This window comes from Zingiber officinale, chromosome 1A (assembly GCF_018446385.1).
Source record: "Zingiber officinale cultivar Zhangliang chromosome 1A, Zo_v1.1, whole genome shotgun sequence".
NCBI classification, from domain to species: domain Eukaryota; kingdom Viridiplantae; phylum Streptophyta; class Magnoliopsida; order Zingiberales; family Zingiberaceae; genus Zingiber; species Zingiber officinale.
This window is the reverse complement of record NC_055987.1, coordinates 156,961,114-156,971,761: the sequence shown is the minus strand read 5'-3', so window position 1 is coordinate 156,971,761 and position 10,648 is coordinate 156,961,114. Positions and strand designations below refer to the sequence as shown.

Here is a 10,648-nt window from a genome sequence, read left to right as displayed (position 1 = left end):
GATAAGAAGAGAAATATGACAGAAGATCGTGAGGTCTATAAGCTACAAAAGGTACAACTAGTTATTGGTTCCCGCATCATAACTAGTTTATCCTTTTGTTTAGATCTTGAAATACCAAACACAAGAGGCTTATGATTCTAGGTTTCGGATTCGTGATTCGTATTTGTGTTTCTTTTATTTTTCGTTCTTGTGATTCGGTTGTTCTTATTGGTTAAACCTAGGGTTACTATAAGAAGATTAAATATTGAATTTCGTTGAAAGACTTTGTCTAGAAAGTGGTGGATGATCCCATACCCAAGAAGGTCTAGTGCCTCGCCATGTTTAACCTGGAAGCTGATATCTGAAATAAATATTTAATCAAATTTGTAACATAGGTAGATTTGGATCAATAATGTTAAGCATCGTTTGCGATCCATGTCTAAACCTCTAAGAACAGATAAGTTGAATTTGGAATTAATAATGTTAAGTTCCTTTTGCGATTCTAAATTTAATTTCTAAAGAACACAATAGTTTGTTAGGAAAGGTTATGGGCTTGTACAAAATTTTTGTACAGGGGAATGGTACGATATTCCGGGTAGCAACCAACAAGAGACACCTGAACAACTTTCATGCGCCTATATCTTGAGGTGCCTAGATCCATTGAGGCGCTTGTATCAGCTGATCCAGACTTAGCTAACTCTGCAAAACTGAGTTAGTACAAACAAATATATAATATGAAATAAAAATAATTTGATAGTCTTAGACTATCCGGCCTGACTTTTAGGTTTCCCGTGAAACTCTAGGTTGGATCGATGGATATTGTTCTCTCATCGGGGAACTCATCTTCACCTATCTCTATCAGGAGAGATTATCTTTGCTAAACACCTGTTTGGACTATTGCTCAGTTCCGATCTTGACCTCCGAGACTTTCACTAGACATCCAATCTTCGACTCGCTTAGACTTCCGCCTAGTGTATGTGAGTCCCATGACTTCCGCTCGATGTCATTGATCCACCAAGTCTTCTATCTAGTCCAACCGACTAGGACTTTGTGGCAAATCCTCTCGACTAGGACTTCGTGCCCAATCCTATCGACCAAGACTTCATGCCCGGCCAATCCTCTTAACTATGACTTCATGCCCAATCTCTTGATCGACACTTATTACCTAGTCTCAATTAGGACTTTCTTGCATACTTAGTTAACCTTGTTAGATCACAACATAGCTTAACTTTGAACCTTTTGTCATTATCAAATTAGATTCGATTAGCTAGTACTTCTAGTACCAACATTATGACTTTCAACATCTTATAGTTATGCAGTGTGTGATGTGCATTACAAATAATATAATTATGCATTGAAAAGTTAAATTTGTAGGTCCTACTCCCCTAGCCAATCTTTTTGATGCTCAAAATATCCCTTTTTACTCTTTATTGGTCGGTCCTACTCCGAGAGTATGAACCAGTGCTTTAATAAATCAATCTAATGTTAAAACTAGATTGGTCACCATCCTAAAATAGAACAAGAAAACTAAATATTTATTTTAAAAAACACATATATAAAACCACATATAAAAAGAGAAGAAAAAGGCAATGGGTTTCTGCAACCAACAAATTTCATATTCTATCCTTATTATACCTGATAGTTTTCTCCAGATGATATATTTTGTAGCTTACAGAAAAATTATGGATGCGAGGACATCATGTATTCACATGGGCTTCTTCAATCCATCAGTTCATATCATGATACCAAGATCATCAATCAATTCTGGGAGAACTTATGAGAGAAATTAAAAACACAAATCAATTTTCACAGCACCAAGTTTAAGACAAGGATAGACAATCATCGTCGTCTAATTGATGAGGTAGCTCTAGATGAGTTGCCAAATGTTATCCACAGATCATATCACGTTTGCATGGTTGAAATCCAATGTTTGGATGCCAAAGCTATTTGGATGAAACTAATAATGCAGTTTGGTATTGGGCTTGTTGATATAGATCTTGATGAGGCTAATATATAGTTGAGGATGAGTTCTTGTCAATCAGGGATGACTGATCACTAGTAGAATTTGATTGATAGACTTCTGATATTCAATGAAATAATAAGTAGATAATTATCGAAATAAAATTGACTAGATAATTATCCAAATAAAATTGGCATGAAGTAAAAATGTATGTTTATTACTTTGTCATAAAAGTATATAAGCCTTTCGTTGAACTAAGAATTGCATAACTTATTCAAAATTGGAACGATTTTGAAGTAAAAAAAGCTCTTTTACTTAGTGGTTTGTAAAAATATCAAAGTTTGATCATGCATAATTTTATAGGTTACATTGATTGACGAAGTAAATTATTTACACGACTTCACACGTTAATTGATTTTTTACTCTTTTTTTTTTGTTAAAGTTTCTTATTTTTGTTAGGATTATTTTCATCTTTACAAGTTAAAATTTTAAATTTATTTAAACCATTATTTAATTGACGTTAGAAGAGTTTTTGGATACATTACATTTTTTGATGTGTCGTTTATTTCTTTTTTCTCTATTTAATTTTCTGATATTTTTTTGAATCAATAAATTTTAGAAACTTATTTTTAATATTCATATTTAAACTAATAGAATTAATATCATCCGTAGAATAATCGTCATCCCATTCAGAGTATGATTGTTCCATAACAATTATATTCCACCTAATCTAGTTTGTACCTATGCTCGCACCAAATTTTGCTTTTTATCCGTTGATGTGAATTCAATAGATTTCTATATCTTTCCTATGGTGTCGGCTTTGGCAAAATGTTAATATTTTAAAAATAATATTTTGGAAAAATTTAAATAAGGTAAAAAAAAATATAGTTTATTATTATTATTTTCAAAGATGAGTGACAAATTAGTATATATAATATTATTTGAGAGAGTAAATAATAATTTTAAATAACATTTTTAATATTTTCTGATAAAATATGAGCTAGTAGTTAAATTGTTAATTTAACGGTCTATATTCAAGTTGGACTAAGAAATTTAGACCAACCAAAGTAAATGATATTCTTGTCAAATAATATGGGTTGAAATGTCGTTTTAATTTTTTTTAAAAAAAAGTCTTTTCGATTTTAAAAATAATAAAGGATGCCGATGTATACCTTTTATAAATTTTGTCCATTTAAATATTTTATATTTGTAATCGTACCATTGAATTCGTCATCAATATCCAAGATCATATTATATTCCACGTAAACGTTTAGTTTATACCTGTGTTCATGCCAAATTACTTAGGCTTCTTATCCGTTCACGTCAACACAGCAAAATTCTTCAAATATTTTATGTCCATATCATGTCGACCAAATGTATTAGTAAAATGACACTTTCCTTTGTCTCACGTTTTCGTCATTCTACGAATTCCGAATACAGACTGTTGCATTAATTCGTTTAGATCCGCTAGAAGTTGAGGTGAGTGGTTAAAAGCAACTTATGACCATGCTGCAGTAGAATTAAGCCGACGGTAACGCATTTCTCTCTATTTAAGCACTGCCTCCGTCCCATTTATTTCCATCATCCAAACCATGACGACCAGTAGGTTCTTAGCCATCGTCTGCACCGTGGCCGTGCTGCTGCTCGGTGCCTCCGGCAAGCAATGCGGGGTGCAGAACAATGGTGCTCTGTGCCCTAACGGTCTCTGCTGCAGCGAGTACGGCTGGTGCGGCAACACGGCGGAATACTGCTGCAATGATTGCCAGAGCCAATGCCACTGCAACTCCCGTCAACCTCCGACGCTGTCCTCATCATCTCCGGTCGGCGGCGTGGCAGACATCATCAGTGCCTCCCTGTTCGAAGAAATGCTGAACAATAGAAACAACGATGCCTGCCCTGCAAAAGGTTTCTACACAGGGCCGGCTTAAAGTTCTACAGGGCCCTAGGCGAAGAAAAAAAAAACCTTCAATAATATTTTTTTTCAAAAAATAAATTTTTTTATCCTTTTTTTATTTAGACTTGGGATCGACAACGACATATTTAAATTTTTTAAATAATTAGATTTAAAAATTCACATCATGTAATTTTAATTTGATAATATTTCAAACTTCGACTATTAATGACACAAGTATATAAAAAAATTCTCATACAATTACTAATAATCTAGATTTGGATTCATAGTTCATTCATTCCATAATTTATTTATGCAAAATAATAAAGAACATTTCAAGGAAAAGAAAGCGAAAAAAATATTATCGAGTGAGATATGAAAAGAATGTCTTCTTAGAGAACTAATGATAAGAGAGGAAAAAATACATGGACACTAATGAGATAATGAATAGATGATGAACTAATTATAAAATAAGATGAAAAAAAATAGATGTAAGGTCTTAAATAGTTATATTGTAGCATCCGAATATAATAATTATAATTAATATGTAATTAAATATAGTTATCATTGGAATTAATTGAAGTTCACTATAAAAATAGAAACAACAAAATCTAAAATAAAATGATTGTATTGGAAGTTAGCAAAATCAAAAGAGCACTATAACAGAATTCAAAGCAAACCCAATCTAGAGCAAAATCTGCATGCATGCATAATGCAATTTTGGAACTAGACAATGTAACTATTAAATGTAAATATTAAATAATAAATCTATGTTTTAATTAATAACGGGCCCCAATAAAATTGGGGCCCTAGGCATAGGCCTTAATGGCCTATGCCTTGAGCCGGGCCTGTTTCTACACATACGACGGCTTCATAGCCGCCGCCAACTCCTTCAACGGATTCGGGACGACTGGCGACATGGACACCCGGAAGCAGGAGCTTGCTGCTTTCCTGGGCAGACTTCTCAAGAGACAAGTGGTACGATGCCAAGCATAACTATTGGTTAAAATGGAAAAACAAACAAACAAATTTTTGTTCGATTTCTTATAATTTTATTTCTAATTATTTTTTATTTTTTGATTTTTTTTTTACTACTATTATTTATTAATACGGTGCTCCGTTTTGATGGGCATTCTGGTGGGAAGGCCAGCCATATGCTTGGGGTTACTGCTTCAAAGAAGAAATAAACCCCCCATCTAATTACTGCGTCTACAGCGCTCAATGGCCGTGCGTCGAGGGACAAAGTTACCACGGCCGTGGCCCGATCCAACTCAGCTAGTAATTTCTCCGTCCTAATTTTTATAATTATCATATAATATAATTTTCAAGTAGCACACTCGTACTATTGGAATATAAATAATTAATAGACCGTAATTAACGTCTCCCTTGAGCAGCAATTACAATTATGGCCCAGCCGGGAGAGCTCTCGGGTTCGACCTCCTCAGCAACCCGGACTTGGTCGCCACTGACGCATTGGTCTCCTTTGAAACGGCCATTTGGTTCTGGATGACCCCGCAGTATAATAAACCCTCGGCACATGCATGATGTGATAATTGGGCAATGGAATCCGTCCGATAACGATCTACAGGCTGGAAGACTTCCTGGATACGGTGTCATCACCAATATCATTAATGGAGGTGTTGAGTGCGGACGTGGTTTCAATCAAGCGGTTTTCAACCGGATTCAATACTATAAGAGATACTGCGACATGCTCGGGGTTGGTTATGGCGATAATCTAGACTGTTATAATCAGAGACCTTTTGGTGAGTTTCAACAACTGCAGACCTTTTAAAACTAGATATTGGCGATATATATATATATCGTAATGAATAATCTGTGGCTATGATGTATGTCGTGGTTATTATGCTGGTAGCCATGCTGTAATAAATGTTGATGAAGAAGTTTGGTAATGTGAGAATATTAAATAATTAAACTGTGGACGGTAAGGATTGAGTATCTTTTATGCGTGCGTCATAATAAAACGAAAAAAAGACAATGTATTTCTCTGGTAATTTTGAATCAAAATTCATCCGACAGTTATTGCATAAAGAAAAGACAGCATTTCTCAACCTCTAATGTAGAAGAAGAGAAAGAGAAAAAGAGATTACGCAGAGCAACGAGATAAAAACACACAAAAGGAGCAAACGTGAGTAAGGAAAAAAAAAGAAAAAAAAAAGAGTTATCGTGGTTCAGCAGTGTGTCTACTTCACAAAAACAACTGAAGGTTTATTAAAATTCTCTCTACATAATTTAATCATATTCCATGATTCTTGTCATTATACAATAGGTTTACAACGATACCTATAAATAGTGCATAAATACCATATTAGATAAAATCGTAACAGAATTTTATTATGAAAAATCATAATAGAATTCTGTTATGAAAAATCCTAATAGAATTCTATTATATAAAATCGTAACAGAATTTTATTACGAAAAATCTTAACATATTTTTCTTCTATGACATCCATCGTATTGGTCTTCATCCAAATATGAGTCACCCGTCATGGAATATGATTAAATAAATACTCAATACACTTACATTAAATGGTTCTACTCAATACACTTAGAGTGTACTAGTGTAATTTATTAGTCAAGATAAACTAATACCTAATTACACTACGACTATTCCAACGGTTTATTTGTTTCCATCTTAGTCGTGAGCAACTGTTTATAATTTATAAAGAACTGATAACATAATTTTCTGTGAATGACACCACTCACCATGTTATCTACAATATAAATTAATTGAACAACTATACTTAGCAAATAAATGTAGACATATGACCAATGTGATTCTTTTATTTCAAAATAGATGTTTACAAAAAGCTAGACTTTTAGTATACACTCGACTAGCCACGGGTTGCATCAACTTCGGGCAATCAGCAGCTTTGTGGTCGTCTTCCCCACATTTGAAGCACTTACCTGATCCCCACAGGCACTTGCCAAAGTGATGACGGTTGCTTTCCTTGCACAAGGGTTTGTCAGCTGCTCTCGGAGCACCTGCCTTTGGAGGTTGTTTCTATTGTCCCCGAGGCTTTTGTGGTTTTACAAATGGATTCTTGTTTTGTTGCTGCTGCTGTGGGTACTGTCTCTTTCTTTGCATCTCATCATCAATATCCTTCAGGGCCTGCTCGGCCCGGAAGGGCTGGTAATAGCAGTAGAGTACTCTGTCAGGTCCGCCATCAAAACGTCGCGATGAATAGTAGGCCGCAAACCATCCAAGAAGTGTCTCAGTTTCTCCTCTACATCATTGGCAATTAGAGGCACAAAGTGACATCCTCTGTCAAACTTCTGGACGTACTCCGCAACCGATAAGTCTCCCTGTCGGAGGTTCATGAACTCTCTCTTCACTCATGACCGCACATCTTCCATGAAGTACTTCTCATAGAATATCTTCTTGAACCCCTCCCAAGTCAAAGTGTTCAGGTCGACGCACTTTTCTGCTCCTCCCCACCACAAGGAGGCATCCTCCTTCAGCAAATAGGTAGTGCAACGTACCCTGCCTATATCAGTCATATCCATAAACCTGAATATAACCTCCAGAGATCTGATCCATCCCTCTGCCACGAATGGTTTTTAGTGCCTGAAAAGTCCTTGGGGTCCATCCTCTGGAATCACTCATAAATTGCTTCTGGTCAAACTCTGCGAGTTGCATGTTGCTCTAATAGTTTCGCCATACCTTCTAGCATTTGAGCGCTAGCATCCATATGTGGGGGTGGAGGTGGAGGTGGTGACACCTCCTGCCTCCTCTCCAACGAGGGCTTGGAAAAGGATGCCCCTCGTGCCGCTATCCCTCATCCACTCGATTCCTCCTTATGTACCGCCTAGGAGGCATCCCTGAAAGGAACAAACTCATTCAGATATTAGGAAACAAATTTATTGTACCTCTAACTTATATACTTTGGGCTTGACTTATTGAGCTTCCCGCAACCGGCAGTGGCACAACCCTTAATCAGGAACTTGGCTCTGATACCAAATGAAACAACCCAGACCGATATATGGACAAACCTCATAACTGCAACCTTAAAGAGACTCAAATTAAATCAACAACTTAGATTAAAAATGAATTACAAACTGATTCAACATGAAACCCAAAACAAGCCGCGAATTAACATCATAATAGTAAATAAAACCTTCTACAAGACAAAGAAGGCAACTGACTAGTGAGATAAACTCGATCAACTACCAATAGAGAAACTCAACTCCGACCAAAAGACCCAACATCCTAATGCAAGAAAAAAAACTAGACTAATAAGAGAAGACTGCGGGTGTGCACTGCCAAGTACAAGAACGCTCATCCATCAAGTCCTGACATCTCCTCATTACCTGTACCATATAGATCTAATGAGTCTAAAGACACAGCAAGTTCAACCCTTTTACATAAATAACATTCGTCGCATTCACAAAAATATATATATTGATGATTACCAAGCTAAATAGTGATAGTGAGTAACTTTTTGACATTAGTTTCATGAATCTCCAATTTTTTCCGTGCAAATTAACCTTCCTTGTCTTTTGTTATAATTGTACGACTTGTAAATTTCGAGAATGCATATCATCATATGTATTTACTTTATACCTTAACCTCTGATCGTTTGGCCAAACATTTACCCTAATACTAGGTTGGTAAAGTTCACCAGACCTTTTTTAAGTCGGATCCCCTAACCCCTCTATTCCGGTAAGGTTAGCCAGACCCTTCTTAAGTCGGATCCCCTAACCCCTCTGTTTCGATAAGGTTCATCGACCCTTCTTAAGTCGGATTCCCAAACCCCTATGTTTTGATAAGATTCACCGAACCTTTCCTAAGCCGAATTCCTTTACCGATTATATTGCCATATTCATCGACAAAGAAACTAGCTCACATTACATGCATTGATAGTCATAAACAAAAATAGTAATAATTGCATGCAAACTCTACATTATCCTTTGTTTGATTTCATGGTATCATCAAGAAACACATGGCAGATCAAGAATCGTTCTTACTTAAAGCAAAGGAAATATGGAGCAAATAATTACAATACGAGGAACCTCAAATCCACCAACCATATTGATTAATTAAATTAAACCAATCAATTTTCAATAGTAAAAACAACAATTAACATGTTCAACTAAGTCCCTAATCAGTAATCACGACCACCTAATATATATTAATCCATTAATTATTTAATCTATGAATGATTAATAAATTTATTGACAGGTGACTCATATTTGGATGAAGACCAATGTGATGGATGTCATAGAAGAAAAATCTATTAAGATTTTTCATAATAAAATTCTGTTACGATTTTATATAACAGAATTCTATTAGGATTTTTCATAACAGAATTCTGTTATGATTTTTCATAATAAAATTCTGTTATGATTTTACCTAATCTGGTATTTATGCACTATTTATAGGTATCGTTGTAAACCTATTGTACAATGACAAGAATCATGGAATATGATTAAATTATGTAGAGAGAATTTTAATAAACCTTCGGTTGTTTTTGTGAAGTAGACACGCTGTTGAACCACAATAATTCTTTTTTTTTTCTCTTCTTTTCCTTACTCACGTTTGTTCCTTTTATATGTCTTTATCTTGTTGCTCTGTGCAATATCTTTTTATCTTTCTCTTCTTCTACATTAGAGGTTGAGAAATGTTGCCTTCTTTTTATGCAATAACTGTCAGATGAATTTTGATTCGAGATTACAAGAGAAATACATTGTTTTTTTTTTCCGTTTTACTATGACGCACGCATAAAAGATACTCAATCCTTACCGTCCACAGTTGGATTATTTAATATTTTCACATTACCAAACTTCTTCATCAACATTTATTATAGCATGGCTACTAGCATAATAACCACGACATACATCATAGCCACAGATTATTCATTACGATATATACATCTTTTTATCTTGACTAATAAATTATACTAGCACGACTTAAACACAAATACAATATCAAAATCAAAGAAAATGATCACATGTCTGAACACCAATACAATGTTATAACATTAAAGAATATATATAAAAGAAAACAAAAGTGAAGTAAAACCATCTTCTGATATGATGAGGGACCGACAAACATGATACCTCCAAGCAACTGATTAATCATCTACCTATAATAGGAATAATGCAACGGGGTGAGTTCAACAACTCAACGGGTATCAATCTAACATGCATAGTAAGAAATAGCTACTAGTAATAATCATGGAGTACAGTCTCCCGACTAATAACAGGAAATGCAAAATTGGATAAGGGGAGAAGAACTGTACTCACCGGAGTCTCTTATCATGACATAAGGGTGGGAACCTCACCAATAGATACATGGTCATCAAACCAAATACATCATGTATCCTGTATGCATGTCAATCATATGCAACCATCAAAATGCAACATACATAATGCAGCAAGAACAAACAATAAATGCAATCCATGCATATGATGCAAAAATGACATGGTCACCCCTAACACCAGTCAGCCATCTCACACACGATGGTGAGACCGAGTGGATAGGGCTATGACAACTGTGCACTCTGTCATCATTACTCCTGAGTGACAGAGTGGACATGATGCTATCGGAGTACACATATCCTCCTACCTCAAATCATAAGTGGGGGAGCTCAATGCTCTCATCTCCCTGAGACAGTCTATAGGAGGAATCTTTGTCGTGCTACCACGCTGCGTCACGCTACCCATGAGTGGACCAGTGGAGTACTGACAGAGTAAACTACCACACACCCTGCCTGATATACCACTAACCCATGAGTGGTTGTGTGTGCAGATCTATGTAACTGGCGATGTGCTCAACAATAATGAAGCCAACAATTGCT

The 10,648-nt window shown here is 35.6% G+C and overlaps 1 pseudogene; it reads left to right on the top strand.

Moving 5' to 3' along the window:
- Nucleotides 1-3,525: 3,525 nt before the first annotated feature.
- LOC122005618 lies at nt 3,526-5,622 on the top strand (annotated as a pseudogene).
- The last annotated feature ends 5,026 nt before the right edge of the window (nt 5,623-10,648 follow it).